The sequence below is a fragment of the Glandiceps talaboti genome, chromosome 10, assembly GCF_964340395.1.
Source record: "Glandiceps talaboti chromosome 10, keGlaTala1.1, whole genome shotgun sequence".
NCBI lineage: Eukaryota > Metazoa > Hemichordata > Enteropneusta > Spengelidae > Glandiceps > Glandiceps talaboti.
In genome coordinates, this window is record NC_135558.1 from 4808785 (window position 1) to 4827638 (window position 18854).

Here is an 18854-nt window from a genome sequence, read left to right on the forward strand (position 1 = left end):
GCTTACGTTTGTTTTAGCAATGCAGTATTTACTAGTTTCAAGAGTATCACACGCAATACAATATGGCTGGTGAAGAATTCAACATATTAAAGAATTCGAAGAACCACTGGCCACTAAACATGCTAAAGCCAAGGCTGGAGGACTAATGCAGCGCCACCAGTGGTTACTCTCGTCTATTGGTCTAAGGTTATCGTCACTTCCGCACATCAGTAAGCAAACAATCCGAGTGAAAGGTTAGCGAGAAACCTGTCTATCCAAGTTTGTTTCCTAATGGGCTTATCTGCGGCTTGTTATTCTAACGGCGACTGCCCATAACAGAGACCTAACTAGACTGGTGAAAAATAGCCCTTGGAAAGTAACTAAAATTTTCCAGCAAGGTGAGTTCGTTTTTTCCATTTTGCAAATTAATGTGAATAGAGACGAAAGGCAGCTTCATAATTTCACCGAAAACGTAACAAAAACATTGGCGTTCCCACAAAAAAAATATCGACTGTTTTTCTCAATTTTGCAAAACCTCTTAGCACGTTGCCGGTAATTTTAATTTATAATTTACGAAACAAGAAAATTGTGCTACAGATCATGGCTAGTTTCTCCAGACGTGGCAGTCAGTGTAATTTGAAAAGACAAAAGTCATTTAGAGCAGCGCCAGACACTGTCTTCATCGTGCACACATGCCACTGAATCTGTTTTTGAGATCCCGGGACAACAAATATTGCTAGTTCATGACCGCCAGGGTCGTCTGATCTTAAACCTTAAAATAAAGGTACACACTTAAAATATCAAACGCTTTTTTTGCATCTACCATACGTGCCATGCGGGGCTAATGGTAAATTGAATTTTGTAGCCGCTGATTGCATATCGCGTGTAGGTCTAGCTAGTAGTATGCGAGTCAGCATAGTGTCATGATTCATGTCAATAGGGGTCACATCGTAACAGGCATTCAATAATGGCGTTTTCCTCTGTTACAGAGTATTTTGTGAAATTCTTCTTCAAACTAACCTCTTCCATTTGAATGTGAATGAGAAAAATTCCAGAAATGTGATATAAAGTTCATTCTTTTTTATGATATGATCAGTGTACGTAAAAATCTACTGCGGATCTTGTTCTGGATAGCTCACCTTTCTTCACATGAAACCAGTAAATCACGAATGTCCTTGATTCTAAATCAGACCTAATAAAAGAGTTGTTTACAGTGTAAGTCTCATACATATATTTTATACATTGACTGTGTCGAGGGTCACATGTGAAGTTGTCTGAAAATAGCCTGTTTGCTTGGGAGGTAGGATATTTTATTAGACCAGTGTTTTCACTAAAATAAAGTTATGAGCCCAACTGTAGTACTGGAAGATAGTGGGAGATCTTGTAAAAACTTATGTATCTTGTACCATAATTTTGTTGGATAAAACGTGGTGAAAACTTAGCAGGTATGTCTTCACATTTTTAAAAATCAAACTGTGAATGATTAAAAAGTTCATGTTGCATGGCAAAATCATTCTAGATATCTAGATACCCCCCCCCCCCCCCCATATACGTACATCAAAATTACGCTCAAATTCTTAAAATTCAATATATGAAATTACCCTATTCGTTGATTCTCAAAAATAAAGCTTTAATACTTATATTCTAAACTAATGATTGTAAAAGTTCTTGGATTTCCCATTCTGTGCCAGAGTTTGATGATTCTTGGCACAACATTTTCAGACTGACCTGACCCTGAAGTTCATGGAAATAAAGACATACAGTTCAATAGATAAAATGCCTTGGGATACTTTCAGAGATTATAGATTCAAGTCAATGCCTAGCCTGACAGATTCAGGCGTTGTTTCCTCTGAGTCTTATATACATGTAATATGCTCAACCCTGTGGGGTAATGAACAGTTACATGGTGGACCAAATTCTGGACCATTCAGACTAGTCAGTGCCTAATCAGTCGTCCTGTGTCTCTAGAATAAACAACACTGTCTATGTGTGAAGGCTGTTACTACTAGTATCATTCTTCAGTGGACAACAGCAAAAAACTTAATAAATGTAGAAAAATAAAAACAATACAAACAGTTGATTACTGTATCATTCCACAATATTTTCTGTTTGTAAAATGTTTCATATGGGTATTTTGATTATTTTTAGCTGGAATATTAATTTTCCAATTTTGACAGGAGAATTGTGTGCAATGACAAGAAATCCCAAGTGACAACATTTTTGCTACACAAATTTGACAATCTAGGAAAAATTCTCTAAAAAAGTAAAAATTACTCAAATACGTATATAAAATCTTTACCAAAATAAAGGTTTGAAATTGAAAACATAATTTTCTAAATAATTTTTTTTAACACTAATGTAACTCATAGACCCTACACGAAATATAGGGTCTGAACTTAACTACACCCACAGGTTAAAGCCTGAGTGTGGCATTAAAGTATGTAAAATCTACCTGAGTTCCCCAATCATGTTACTGGCATTCCCAACAAAATTATGATACACTATGATACACTATGGACTTTCTACAAACCTAGTACTTATAGAGTTAATGAATGAATAGAACCATCTGGAAGAGCTTGTGAATGATAAACATGTACATGTACCAATCCCATGATAGGTGAGTTATGATCCAGGGTGCATTTCCAACATATGGTACTACTGTAAGTCTAAACTCCAGACAGCGTTAGTATAGTCTTGGAAGATATCCAGAACAGACCCATACAAAGTAGTGTCAGAGGACGGAATGATAAAGAACAATCTACAGCAGCCATATTTAGACCAATGCATCTCAATAACCAAGGTGTAATGCTTCAGTTGTGTTAAATTTACAGTAGTTGACAGTGAAGTGATGCATAGGACCACTCACTGTAAGTTAAGTGATGACAGAAACATGAAACTAAGTAAAGTCTGTCACTGTGTGCAAAGGGCAATTCATATATTACCTGCATAAATTGGAAAATTATTTGTAATGTAAATATCAAGTGGCATGAGCTGTGCTTATAAGATATGTGTAATTACTTGATGACCACCAGGAGCTAGTCTCATTTATGGGCTCCTTTGGTTCAGTATTAGTGCGAGAGGAAACTGGAGTACCTGGGGAAAACCTGCATTGTACGGTAGAGTCAAACTGAACAACACTCTTCTTACTTATAAAGTGGTAAATTTAATCAAACCCAAGCAACACCTGGTAGGTTAGAACCCAGGCTGCAGAGGTAAGAGGCATATGACCCTACCTCTCGGCCACCGCCACCCCTAAAAAATACATGTACATGTACCCACAATTTACATGTAACCCCACTATTCTAGTATTTATTTCATTGCATGCCTTCAATGGCATTAATTATTGTCTCTGGTGTTGTTAGTACAGTTGATAGCATATTATCAATACACTCATGAGTTTCTTAATATATATACCCCCAAAAACAGTAAATCATGCATGGTTTATATGTTTGTACAATATGTTTTAAATATGCACATGAACAATACTACACCAGGGGCATTGCTGTCAAGAGTTCCCAAAGATCATATTTCTTTATGGATATATAGGAAGTTGTTGTGAAGTCCTGAAGGAAACCCGGGATGATCAATACAGGATATGTGTAGTTCCCTGACCAGGAAGGCTGCAGTTCCATATCCAGGTTATTCAATCTATTTGGAGCACTATGGTAGTAGGACAGAAAAGATTCAAATACAGACAGAGAGTAAATAGATACATCAACCATGCAATCTCTACCTTATACAACTGGTTATGTCATTTATGAGGCATTTATCTTTACTTTCTACAGTCTCCTTGGTAACAGTGGTATGACCTTTGACCCCACTGTATGCAAGCATTGCAACCAGTGTTTCAAGACTCTGAGATATTCTGTACACTACATATAAAGTTGTGCCCTTATTGCTCATCATGTATCTTTTAGGAATTGCCTCAGATATATGCTCAAGCAATCTGATTAAAATCCGATGTGGTGAAAGCGGCTAGATGTCCTTATTTACCTGTATTCATCGTGTTGTGACGTTTGTTTTGTTCGGAGTGATCACGCCTTCCCACGCAATCACTCCGAACAAAACAAACGTCACAACATGATGAATACAGGTAAATAAGGACATCTAGTCGCTTTCACCACATCGGATTTTAATCAGATTGATGCTCAAGTGAAGTTTTATTTGTTTAGATTGGAAACCCCCTCCAGAAATTTAGTAGTATATTATTGATATAGTAGAGAAGAAAACAAACATACAATATGGTTTTGAGAACATATCCATGCCCCTGGAACAGTTAGCAAAATCAACAAAGTTTTCACATTATTTGTTCTACAGTACTAATATGACTATTATAGTTCTAACTTCTATATATTGCTCTCAACCATGATTTGGAACTGGTCTTTTAACTTTATTTTCATTGTATTTCTGTAATGGTTGTGATTGTCCAATATCAAAAACTTCCAACTTCATCTTTGGTTCTCAAGTTTTGTGATATGGTAGCCCACCCAGAGACTTGTTTATCACAGGCTTGAATGTTGTTCACAGGAACATTGTATGGGTGAGTGAAATGGTATTTGTAACATTTAGAATTCATGAGATATTTTACTAAAGTTTTTTGTAGATATTACCAATAAAAACCAAGTTTTCAGTTTATCATTTCTTTGTTTCATTTGACCAATACTCAAAACTCAACCATGACATTCACAGGTATATGGCCTGTTTATTGCACTAACTGTGACTTCCACTGATATCTATTGTCTTCTCTGCTTGTTATAAAATTATATATGAACTGAGCAATGTGATTTTAAAATATTCCCATATGCTGATTGGTCACAGAGGACGAGAGAAGATGAGAAGTCATGGTCAGTGCAGTAAATATATTACTAAAAATAAAATTCTTGAGTGTTACTTGGTGACTAAGTTGTTGATTATTTAAACTTGGAAGTTGTAACTAATGTAAACTGATACGATATGAGTGGAATTCAGGAATATTGATATCCAGGGCCAAGCAAAAACAAATACTTCAAGCAATGTGAAGGGTTAATATAATATTATTTATGTCTTGGGGCCACAGAACTGATGTGCACTGCTCCGGAAGATATACATACTTAAGTTTCTCATAACAGAAAGAGTAGTTAAAAACATCAAAGAAGTAATTTCATGAAGGAGTGTATAACTTAATACCAAGGGCCTGGCATAAAATCAAAAAGAAAATTTGAAGAAAAACCAAAAGAATTCACCCAAATCTCCACCCTGTCTATTGTAAGAGTTTCCCTGCCATCCTAGTCTAGAGGCTATCTGTGGCTTCAAGTCTCAAGATCTCAGTGTCTTCACCAAAAAATGAGAGAAGAATGTGAGAAGAGATTTGAAGTTACAGATGGCCACTGTAGACTACTGATAGTGATATTGATTGAACTACATTACATGTGTTATGCCAATATAATGCACATAATGAAGTACAATTAGTTTCATACAATAATGAACAATACTTTCAGAATATGATTGCAGAAATTTGCTAGACAGGAACCAATGTCTACTTTAAGTTAAAATATTTCTATATTTAATTATCAAAAAAGCCTTGATTATCTGGTTATTGCTGTACCTTAGCTGGCCTTTTCACGGAGGGGAGGAGGGGGTGTATTCCCAAAACTTAGCCAAACTGTTGTTACATATAGACAAGGACAATCAGAATTAGAATTCAAGAACAAAAATATAATGTTTGTGATATGAATATATTATATTCTGTACAACTTTCTGTATTCCAGTGAGGGGCATCTTTCTCACACTTCTATATGAAATGTAATACCTTGTGTACAATTGGTTATCATCAACTTTCCTTTATACATGTAATGACTATATGTGTTGATGCAGTTAGTGGCACTATTGGATTCATACAGTCATAGTTTCAAGTTACAAGAGTAATTCTATGTTACTAAACTGTACAAAATGAAGTGTGTTGGCGAGAAAAAGTAATACTAGTATTGTAGTAATAAATATAAAATGAAGTATATTTAGTAGTTTTATTTAAACAATAATGGGTGGCTTGATCAATTCAGAGTTGGTTTGAGTGGAAGGTGGTGGGTGGTGGAAGATAGGAAAGGGTGTATTGTAGTTGGTACATGTATAGGTCTAGAGATGAGGTTAAGATGGGAATTACAGTATCATTGCCACAAGTCACTTTGGTACAAAAACAAATTTTCATTTTGTGAGTTTCAAAATTTGGATAGTTTCTAAGTAATACATTCTTTATTAACTTGTAAGTACTGAAGCCCACATATTTTGAGCAGTGTAATCCAAGTTGAATTATTTAACTCACTACTAGTACTATTTGTTCTAAGCTATGTAAATAATCAGTGACTGCTGCAATGGTGGTCCCATGGGAAGATATCATGAATTCAAAGATGGGAAGGAAATAGTTTAATGGTCTCATAAAACAGTACATGTAAACTGAGACCATATCCATTGCAGGACATGTTTAGTTCTATCCATAGAGAGTGTAATCTAGGATGGAGCATGCCACATTTCATAGCTTGACCCTATATCATGTATTTAGATTTTATTGCTGAACAGTGAGTGTGTTGTAATAAAACCGTCCTACATAAACCAATTATCCTAGTTAAAAAAATAATCAGAATATTTAAAAGAAAAATGTTCAGTTTGAAGGGAATGGGTCATGATAGTCTAGTGGCTATTTGTGGCTTTGCATATCTTTCTGTCTAACCACGCTACCTACGTCATGCTATCTCATGCTTACAATGTTTATGTTCACCATTGAAAGTCTGTAATATGATACACTTTTATTAAAAGTATGAATCACATGCAGTGAGTGAAAGAGGTCATTTGAATTATCAAGTCTAAATTTGTCTCACACATTTAGAATAAATTGCCTTGGAGATGAATTTCGTTGAAAATTAAATCTCCTAAAATATCCTCAAACTTTGCCATATTGAAGCTTGCTGCTGCTTGTCCTTTCAGTGGAATAATACAAGTAATTGGAGAGGGAGGGATTCCACCATCTTGTTGTCAAGGAAATCCAGTCTTTTATTTTTCCATGATAGAGTTAATACACAGTACTTGAGTCGAGTGGCCATATTGGATTCCTAGTATTCTTAAATGATGTTGAACAGTTTGACCTCTTTTGCAAAAACTTGTGTGGTGCCACCCTGATGGTTTTCTTGGTTTTAAACAGTTAACTGAATGTAGGTTTTAGCTTTCACAAATAAAGTAAGGACAGACATTTAAACAGTTAATTTCTGATTTGCATTTCAATCATATTTAAATTTAATGCAAAAGAGACTGATAAAATTCATAATCACTATAAAGTGAATCAGCATATGTTTACATTTGAATTGTAAACGAAAACTGTCATTACCTCTGTATACAATATTACAATAGAGAGTGGGTATGTAAATCTAGAGAATAACAGGAAGTACATTATGTATTTATTATTCCTCATTTGCAGGTTCTGTAAATACCATTAAAGTGGTCATTAATCTCATTAAGCAATTAGTCAATCAAATAAATACATTAATTAATTGATTGTATGTATGTATGTATGTATGTATGTATGTATGTATGTATGTATGTATGTATGTATGTATGTATGTATGTATGTATGTATGTATGTATGTATGTATGTATGTATGTATGTATGTACGTACGTACGTGTGTGTGTGTCTGTCTGTGTGTGTGTGTATACGTATGTACATACATATGTATGCTGAATAAATAAATATGCAATCAAAACATTATACTAACTGCCATGGACAGATGAAAGCTTATTACAACATACAGAAACAAACAGTTTGGTATATTAACAGGATTAATAACTGCAGACTGTACCTATTGATGAAAATGAAATTTATGCAAGGATTGCAAAAAGGCCTGATGGCTGTATGGTTCTTCTTCGTGTTTTACTTTCCTCTTTATTGCAGCAGTGCGTTCTATCTCTTATATGCTTCGTACAAGATGTATATCAGTAGAGAAATGTACTTGATGGGCTTGTGAGAATGAATGGCCAGATGCATGAAAGTGTACACATTTATAGGCAAATATTGTAACCATCACATGCACAAGTGACTAGTCATGTATGCAACTGCTTGCAAGCAAACATAAACATGCATATATGCATATAGTGCCTTAATACACACATACATGTACTCACACACGAGCATACATGTATACACTGCCCTCAAATGATATCCACATTTTGTTGTTGTGAGTCAAAATGAGAAAACTGACATTTCTGATAGGGGAACACCAAAATTTGGTATGTCACTAGAAATTGCGTGTGTCTGTGGTGTGTCAAATTGGCTTAGAGGGCACACTGTGCATGAATGAACACATGCACGCGTACACATGCATACATACGCATACACATGTATTTGCCCACTCATGCATGCACATGCATATATACACACACAAACATGCGAAACTCACACATTTAAACCATATTGCCTTGCACCAAATTCCTGTCCATAGAATCATCTGTATATGGAGGCTAGTGAACCCAATAATTACCAGCATTACTGCATTAGGCTGTATTTTCTAGTTCCCTTGCTAATATCAAGTTACACAAATACAGAAAAGTCTTAATTACCACATCTCATGTTGTAGTATGACCAGTGGGAGGGTCAGATGTCAAACAAGGAACATGAACTAAGTAGGAGGGCCCAGTAAAAGTAAAGTCATCTGGTCTAGAGTAGAGGAAGAAAACTTTACACTGGTAATTTAAAAGTTCAATCAGAGGTCACACAGTGGAGATACCCCTCAGGACTATTCTAAGTCTTTAAGAATACCAGTGTGTGGTTAGAATTTGATCTTGGAAACTTACTTCAGCCTCAGGGGCGTATTAGAATACTTCACAGCCATGTTCTGGAATGTACATGGTGATTTTGCAACTTGTACATAAACTTGTCTGAAGTAATGATCACTTTGGGCTAGATCATCATGTTACCTGTGTATGAAGCATCTCTTCCTTAGTCTAGATGTTACCTGTGGTATGAATTGTCTCTTCACCCCAGAGGTCTTGATATTTGATGCCACAGATAGCACTAGAATATGATCACCGTAATGTTATCAGTTTTCTAACCCCTTCATGTATATAAAACCTTGTACCCTATGGTTTCAAATTTTCCAGAATGCAAAAGTTTATAGATGGGTAAAGATAAACCTGATTGAAAGACAATTTTGTGCATGTATGTAAAGTTGTATTCATCAGGGAATCAGGGATAGTGATTGGACAAAAGATCATGGACAATATAGATATTTTAATATTTTGATATTTGATTTCTGAATCACTGAGTTTTCACGGTAATTTGAGCATTAACTTGTGTTCAGCAAGTGATTGGGCAAAAGTTTCAAAGACAAGAAATAATTCTCTGATGAAAATTAAACAAGCATTGTCAATTTTGTCTAGGGTATTTAATACTTTGGTTTTTTCACATTCCTACAAATGTAACTAACATTTATCAACAAAGAAATGTCTGTTTTAAAAGTCTTCAAAAACATTCTTTCAAATGACATCATGACATCAGGAAATAGTGATCTTTAACAATGGTTCAGTCCAACCCATGTAGTTGACCCCTGACCTCCGTCTTTACAATCATTTCTATTTTTTGCTATAGTATGAGACATTTAGACCTTCTTGCACCCCTTGGCTGTTATTCAATCAACATTCCTTTACAGTTTGTCAGACGAAAGTTTCAGCTGTGCTTGACGAGCCATTTATGCAGTGTGTGTGTGTGGAAAGAAGGTTTTGAAACGTTTGTAGCATACTCAGTTACTGCAGAGAGGTACATAGAACACTGCAGGTAAATTTTAAAGAGATTTCTATATGGTTAATTTTTACTATGGTGATTCGAATCCTGGTCAAAAGCAAACTGGCATTTAAAATATAATTTAACCAATTTACCAAGGCTAGCAAAACACTGATTCAGAAAGTGTGTCGTATAGTATATGTACATGTATGTGTTTATGAACAAGTAATGAAATTGAGAAAAAAGTTACAAGTTTAATGCACTTTTCACATACATTTAGTGAAAATTTAAATTCGGTTAGATTCTACTCACCTGAACTACACATGTCGTTATGAAATGTGCAAAACATTAGGACTATTTGTTGTACTTATAATCCTACTAGCCTGAAATATCCTGGCATTGTTGCCACTTATGTTATAAGCTTGTGGGTAGTGAGTGGTTACTGAAGTGGGCCAACGACTAGAACGTTCAGACTGAAATCCTACTTGTACTTTTCTATGGAATTCCTTTTGTTGATCCAGTTGTGTTTTTCAAAGTATCTACTTCCAAAACAAGAGGACACAGTTTGAAATTGTTTAATGGACAGATCTACATTGGATATACACAACTATTTTTTCAATCAATGTGTGTCGACATTTGGAACAGTTTACCAGAAAAGTGTTATTACTACGACATCAATTAATCATTTAAAGGCTTATAATTGCTAGCCACCTCAGAAGAGTATTAAGGGGTCTTTAAAAGCCTTCCTACCCTATGTAAATTTCACAGTAAATTAACAAATTCATGCTAAATGAGCCAAGGATTAGAGTCACGCTAAGGTCATGACAGGATGTAGACAAACACATGAAGAATTAGGTAGGTGAAAGTACATTGTTTACTTTCATTTTTTTTTTGATATTCTATATGATTAGGTTCTGTTTGAACACGTAGTCCATATTTTGTGAAAGCAGTACAAGTAGAAAAAATGCAATTGATCAGATGATGTAAGTCCTTTGACATGATTTGAACCATGATAGTGCCTCAGCCAACCCAGCTGTATAATGGGGACCTGGTAGGATGGAGTTGTTATGTGAAGGATTTAATTTTGAATAATCTTATGCGCTTATAATCAGGTTCTGTACTCCCCCCCCCCCCCCCCCCCCCCCAAGAGTTGACATATAAAAGGTTGTAAATTAACCAGAGACACTGTCTACGATTATATAGGTCTCTGTCTGGTGATTGTACTGTACCAACAATATTTCAATTGTCAGTGTCATATAAAGTACATTTTTATAATTATCACACATTGCATACATATTTAGTTTAGTCAAACAGAATGCAGACTTAACTTTTTCAAATACTTAGTAATTTGACAACACACTGTGACAGTATGTTGGATGTAAGTGTACTGATGTAGTGATCATTATTGTTGGTAAAGTACACCAGTTGAGACATTCCAACTGTTGTTGTACATGTTCTTTATTACTACAGATGGGGTATATAAATCAGAGTTGTTAATGATGTTCCTTGTGAAAGAGTACAGGTCAGACAGATCAATAGACTAAGATGCATCATGGTGTTCAGCCCAAGTCTAGTTCCTGTACAGTATCGTTACGATTTATACCTTCACTCACTCCACAGTTGGCATTCAGACTGGTCCTATCAGGCTTCTTAACTGATGAACGCTGGCTGATAGAGTGGCATGAAAGTCTGTATCTTACAGACTAACAGATCAAGTGATTTATGGTATAGAGACGATGTGTCTGATAACCTGCCATGTATATACAATTTCTGGGGTGAACAAATCCACTGGTCCTGGGTCTGGGACTAGTGATTTTTTTGGGCGGACCACACAAATTTTACCTTGTCTGGTCTGTCGAACCAGTACTTTACTGTTAATAACTATGTTAAAAAGTCGTCTGAATATACAGATTCATAGGCAAGATTTAATGTTTCACATCAGTAGGACCTGGGACCACTAATTCTTTCAGCAAGACCACTGGATTTTTTAAGGCACTGGTCCGGGGACCACCAGTTCACAAAATGATTTGTTCACCCCTGACAATGTAATATAGCAAGTACGTGTGACCAATCTTTGATCATAATGGGTAGTCCTGCTTGCAGAAGGAATACATGTATAAGTTGCACTCAATTCTGACAATATTGTCCCTTCCGTTCTTGGTGTTTAGGGACATTTTCAGAACCTCATCCTGTACACAGTTTGCAAGCAGGATTACATATTTGGCAACTAGTATGTTTCTTTTGGCACCACTGACTCCAAACAGCTGGATGTTGAATTTGTGCACTTGAGTGGATGTGAAATTTGTATTAATACTACTATTGTTAGATATGAAACTTGCTCCATCTTGTTTGAATCATGCCACTTAAACCTGTAGCTGTGCTCAGTAGTGATACCAGCAGGTTGAATTCTGATGATGCCGCACCATGTAAATCTTGTGTCCATCTTGTTTGAATCATGTCTCTCCAACCCATAGCTGTACAGTACTAGTGTCACCAGCAGGGTGAAGCTTACCAAGTCTCAGCAGAATGTTTACATTCCAGATTCATATGTTATTACATACATTGTACAAACCACATCAGGTTTCTAGACATACACTAAAAGCCATACACAAGGTATGCATAACACATATACCCTTCTAATTATTTACGTACTACATATATATTTACATGTAGTTAGTATACCACTACATATGAATTTGGTTTTCATAGCAAAAAATTTAGTTTTGTTCTTCTGACATGCCCATAGTCAACATTAAAAAATCAAGTTAGGATATATTCACAAACACTGCTGGGGTGGAGGGAGAATTGAGGGAATTTTGGGATATGTGAGGCAAGTAAAAAACAAGGGTTGTAACCTAACACCCCCCCCCCCCCCCCCCCCAACAATATTTGTGAATGTGAATTCTATTTACAACAGCTATATGTGCGGAATTCTTATGATGTGTTACCAGTATGATGTGTTTCTCAAAATGATAAGACATAAAAAGTAGATTTGTCTGCTTTGATTATTCATCTTTATAGTATCATACATTTATATTTTCAATCTTTTGTGCCATTTCATATTACTGCTTTGTACTCTACCCTGCCCCCTATCCTTGCACTGCTAAACTAAACTAAGGAGCATGTTTATTTAGTAAGACTAGTACTTACAAAATATTCTGTAGATGTATGTGTGTCTCCAGGGGTGAATAAATCATTTTGTGAACTGGTGGTCCCGGACCAGTGCCTTAAAAAATCCAGTGGTCCTGCTGAAAGAATTGGTGGTCCCAGGTCCCGCTAATGTGAAACATTAAATCTTGCCTATGAATCTATATATTCAGACGACTTTTTAACATAGTTATTAACAGTAAGGTACTGGTCCGACGGACCAGGCAAGGTAAAATTTGTGTGGTCCGCCCCAAAAAAGGCTCGTCCCAGACCTAGGACCAGTGGATTTGCTTACTCCTGGTCTCAGAATAGTGTATAAAAAGTACATTTACTTGATTCTGATTACCCATCTTATATGTAAAAAAGTCATGCACAGACATTGGTATGTTCATTCTTTTGTTACCTCTATATCCCTGGTCCTTATGACTTCATCAATCAGACACCCATTTGTGTTATAGACGTCTACAGTCAAACATGTGTTAGGCGTCAAAGACATGATGTGAAATGACATAATGGTATGAAACCATCAATGGGATGACCACATCTTTCTAATAGATTGAATAGTTTTGTGTAAGTTTGAAAGTACTTTAAATTCAGTTCATGTATCTGTATTTGAAAAGTCAGACAAAATGATGTGAAACCTTTACAGTGACTAGAGATCTTTGACTGCCACCTGTTTCCTTTGCTTTCAAAACTGTTTTTTTTGACTTGAGGGAGAAGTTAATTGTTATATGGAATGTGTTTGTCAGTGTGATTCTTGTCAGTGAATGGGTTGAGATAGACTGTGAAATTACTAAATGGTCATATTGTACATAGAAGTATGATTCATGTTGTGAAAGTACCTAGTCTGGCTCAGTCCATTGTATAGTTACACACAATAAGAACAAAACCCCTGAACTCGATGCCATTAATCAGGCCTTGATGTTAATCATTGCTGTGGTAAGAATGACACTTCCATGGGTGGACAGCATAGAATCATGTTGATCTTTCGCAACCCTAACAACAACAAGAATGATAGGTACTAAACATATAGTATAGTGACAAATGACAAAATTATTATTATTATTATGCAGTAAAATGCCTCTAATATGCAACATACCTGTTGACTATTGTAGGAATCTTCTCCTGTGTCATTAGTTAAAATTCATAAACCCCCCCCCCCAAAAAAAAAAAAAACAACAACAACAAAAAAACAACAACAACAAAAAACCCAAAAAAAAACAAACAAACAAAAACAAAAACAAAACCCTTCTGTTTTGTTATTGTGAAGTTCATGTAGATCCAGCCAACATTTAATATGGCTAAATTTATAAATCTAAGTTTAGGGAATTGAATGATGAATTTTCCACATACCCACATCTGCTCTATTCACCCCCCCCCCCCCCTCTGCCACCACTGCCTACATATATAATTAAAATTATGGGGAAATGAAAACAAATGAATTTTTCAGATTTATAGTTGATCATATAGACCAAAACACTACTTAATAGTTCAGGTGGTGTACCTCCATGTGGAATAAAAGACATTGGTTGAAAGAGTCAACCCATGGTATAAAGTTAATGGTAACAGTAAACAAATGAATTTACCAGATTTATTGTGGGTGGGGGTTCAAAAACTAGTAACACTGGAGGTATTGTACACTAGTTGATCCACATGGAAAGAATGTTGATAGAGGCTTGTGAGATTTACATTTCACTCTCAAGGTCATTGTCAAAACATTATCAAAATAAATGACCATTTTGTATAAACCCAGAAGAGAAGACGTCTACCAGTCTTGTATTTGGCCTCGTGAGGCAACTGTGAAGATGGAGAGATACGTAATTATTCGTGATTCAGAACTTTTGCCAAGGTCTGATATCATTAAAGAGAGTTTAAAATGATAAAAACATGCTGTAGATAAGATATGCTGTGAACTGTGATCTTAGAGGGGCTTGTATGAAAATCCTTGGCTGCTAGAATGGTTGGATGATACATCTGTAAAAATGTGATGAAAATATGATTCTCAAATTCATAAAATATACATGCGACAAGGTCATTTTCATGAGTGTAAAATGTCAGTCTAATACATATGAAATAGGTCATTGTCCGTATAAATGAAAAACTGTTACACTATAGTATATTGTATATGATGCTTTGAATGGTGATGACTCATAGCTTTATCATCATCATGTCACTTCATTTGCATATGTGTGGGATGCCATTTTGTAGAGCCATGTAGGATTAGATGGGTAACTGCTCTCTAAACTCTAGCTACGAGTGATGTAACTGTACGTTAATTGTTGAGAAGAATTGATGGACATCAATGGACACACTCAGCAGGTAAAGAATTGGATCATTGACTTGTAAGGTACATGATTGTGTCCATTATACTGCCAAGTATAGTAATATGAACACTTTATAATGTAATCTTGACTGCTTTAGTTTCATGGTACTCGTAATTTAGTGATATGAACACTTATTATAATATGTAATACTTGCTGCTTTAGTTTCATTATGCTGGTGGTTTTGATTTCTAAATGTAATGTTATCAGTCAATGTTGTCATTTCTATCTATTCTATACATAATGTACCTGTAGGTGAGTTAAAACTAAGACGGTATTAAATCACGATAAATGTGTATACATCAATATTTGACCTGAGGCTGATGGTAACCTCTTCAGGTCAAGTCCATGTTAAAGATAATTGCTGTGGTAGGATTAGGGCTTTGATTAAATTAAATTAAAATATTTTCAACAGCTTATATATATATTATATATAATATATATAAATTATAAAGAAGTTTATTACCCAAGAAATGACGAGATTGTTGACTACTATAGAGGAATTTTGAATATTGTGAAATTTACGAATGAAAACTGGAATTTTGACAGTTATTTGGCATATTTCTCAGACCTGTTATACTAGCTCACTTCGTCCTTAATATAACTTAACATCAGCAATAATCACATTCGTACAAGGTCATACTCATAGTTCACTGCCAAACTAAGTACTAAATTTTCATAGTTGAACTCTTTGTCTCAATCAAGCTTCATACAAATATCAAAATTGGCGACCAAGGTTTTCTCCCAGAATGTCAGGTTTTTGAGATATGGATTTAGTTCAAGGACATCTGTTTGACTTTGTGATGTAATCCATATGTACTACATGCCATTACACATCTATATCATCTCACCATTGTATTAAGCTGACAGTATCTCAAGGACTGTCCCATTAGGATTAATTAAGACTTGTGTGTATACTACAGGTCTAGATCTGTGTCTTGTAGAAAGCTGACAGTATCTCAGAGACTGCTCCTTTATGATTTGTGTGTACTACTACTACTACTACTACTACTACTACTAGTAGTACTACTACTACTACTACTACATGTACTACTACTACTACTACTACTACTACTAGTACTACTACAGGTCTAGATCTGTGCCTTGTAGAAAGCTGACAGTATCTCAGGGAGTGCCCCAGTATAATTAAGACTTGTGTCACGGTACTTCTCGTACTACAGGTCTGTGTCTTGTTGAAAGCGGACAGTATCTCAGGGACTACCCCTTTATGATTTGTGTGTACTACTACTACTACATGATGTACTACTACTACTACTACTACTACTACTACTACTACTACTAGTAGTAGTAGTACTACTACAGGTCTAGATCTTTGTCTTGTAGAAATCTGACAGTAGCTTGGAGACTGCCCCTTTATGATGAACAGATGTGTGTGCACAAAGATCAACCATGAAGTAGAGATTAAATTTTCACTCAACAGTTTCAGATCAGTTGAAATCCCACATACCACATGATTATAACTGAGTAGTAAATTAAGCTGTTTTCATTCTGAGATGGTTGATTTAGGCAAATTATTGCCAGGATAAGGGGTATATATTACATTTATTTAAGCTGTTTTCATTGTGATATTTTAATGTCAACAGTGTCAGATCAGATCAACTCATGCAGAAATCCCATACAGCACAGGTTTAAATTATATAAGCTGTTTTCATTTTGATACGGTTGATTTAGATTTAGGCTGATTTAGACAAATCATTGCCAATTAAGATAAGGATGTATGCATTCAGTTGAGACAATGTTATTGTTATTAATTAGCCAATGCTATATGAACATCAAGGTAATGAAATTCAATCAGGCGTGGATAAATAAATAGTAGGGTATTTGTAGCTGTATGAACCATAGACCTCCAACTCTGTGTATGAAGTGAGACTACATGTCCAGGTTCATTACAGAATCTAGCCATTAACTAAGGAAGTGGGGTTTCTTATCTTTCTTATCATTGAATAATGTTTGCTGGTAATATTTACAAATGTGATAAAGCACTATTACATAACACATCAGGCAAAGCTAAGCTCAATATCTAAGTGTGAAGCCCCTAATGTCATATCAGTTGTTATCAGTTTTACTGACCCATTATCAGTGACATTGTAAATAGCTTTAGAGATGCCAACAATTTTTATGACACCCAACTTGCTGGCTCACCAAGTCGAGAAAGTCGCACTTGAACCGCTAATGCAAAAATCTGTCATGGTCTTCACAGCACAAACTTACAGTCTTGGGGTAATTGACAATCTTAATTGTATGATTCAGTAAGCTTGTGTTAGTCTAGTTCCTATACAGTATCGTTACTACTACTATTTACACCTCCACTCACAGTTTAGTTAGAAACCACATTGGCATCCATACTAGCTTGTATAGATTGCTGAATATGTTGTGATGGTAACCCTCTTCAGGTCAAGTTCCTGTAAAAGTCTGATGGCTGGGGCAGGAATAGGGTAGCCAACTTCATACTTATTTGTATAGCTTAGGACCTTTCACTATTGTTGAATGATGTTGACTGTGTGTGTTGTATAATCTCTCCCCAATAGCTATTGTCAACATCATCTAACAAGTAAAGGGTTCTAAGCTAAAACAAACCTAAAATGGGAAAATGTTAGATAGTTAGATATGATAATATCATAGAGTGATTCAGACATATTTGCACTAAAACAAGATTCCAAAAGGGGTAACTTTATCATTCTGTTACATGTAAGTAGTAGTACTTGTTAATGTGTACTTTGTAACAATACCCAAGACTCAATAATGAGCAAAATTTGAATTAAATAACAAATCATCCCTGGGAGGAAGTTATAGCCAAAACATATACAAAGATTTATACTGTAAAAATGTTTATTTTGGCACATTAAAAATTTGTCAGAAAGGCAATTAGGATGTGTCCGGCTAGACTCTCACAGTCCTCGGAACTTTGCATAAATAGCTAAAACTTGGGTTGTTTTGTATGTACCGGTATCACCCTCATCGATTATATAGGGCTAACTTTTTGTTGATGTCTTAGGTGAGAGTACAGGGATACTGGGATACTAGTATACGAGTACAATTATGCAGTAGATACCGGTACATACAAAACAACCCAAGATTTAGCAATTTATGTGAAGTTCTGACTGTGAGAGAGTCTTAGTGTCAGGCACACTTTAATTGGCAGACAATGCAAAGGGTAAGTGACACTAGTATTTATAAATGTTTTCTCTGGTTATCCTCCTGTATTCAGTGCATATGTTCATGTTGACACCTTTCACAACAACTGAATGTAGAAATATGACAACTTGTAAAGTATGTTAGCGAAACTTATTTCCATGGATAAAGCTTTTGCGCATATTTTTCAGACAAAATAAATTTAGCGCTGAATAACATACAACTACAGTATACTGTATGGTCAAGGAGGTGTAAGAGAATTACCTCCGTGTCTGCACCATCACGGACATAATTAGCATACACTGTAGTTTTGTTACATTAAATGTTGGGAATGAAACTTGTCATAGTTATCAATGATGTGCTAACAATGGTACATGCCATAGTAACTAATCACTTTGTATTGGATAAATGTGTTTACCTCAAGGTGACACTTGACTTCAGTGCATTGTGTTGTGTCAGAGGTCACCACATGACTCAGCCTGTCTATCAAATAGTAAATTTGGTATTTTGACTT

The 18854-nt window shown here is 35.5% G+C and overlaps 1 protein-coding gene across 4 annotated transcripts in view; it reads left to right on the forward strand.

Annotated features, from left to right (window-relative positions):
- Positions 1-245: 245 nt before the first annotated feature.
- Positions 246-18854, forward strand: part of LOC144440902 (discoidin domain-containing receptor 2-like) — a 39336-nt gene continuing 20727 nt past the window's right edge. For 2 of the 4 annotated variants that reach the window (XM_078130351.1, XM_078130354.1), the window contains exon 1: positions 15080-15185. The gene's annotated coding sequence lies outside the window, so the exon portion shown is untranslated. Of the gene's footprint in view, positions 378-15079; positions 15214-18854 lie in introns of those variants that run through there. The other 2 variants (XM_078130353.1, XM_078130352.1) reach the window with 2 other exon arrangements.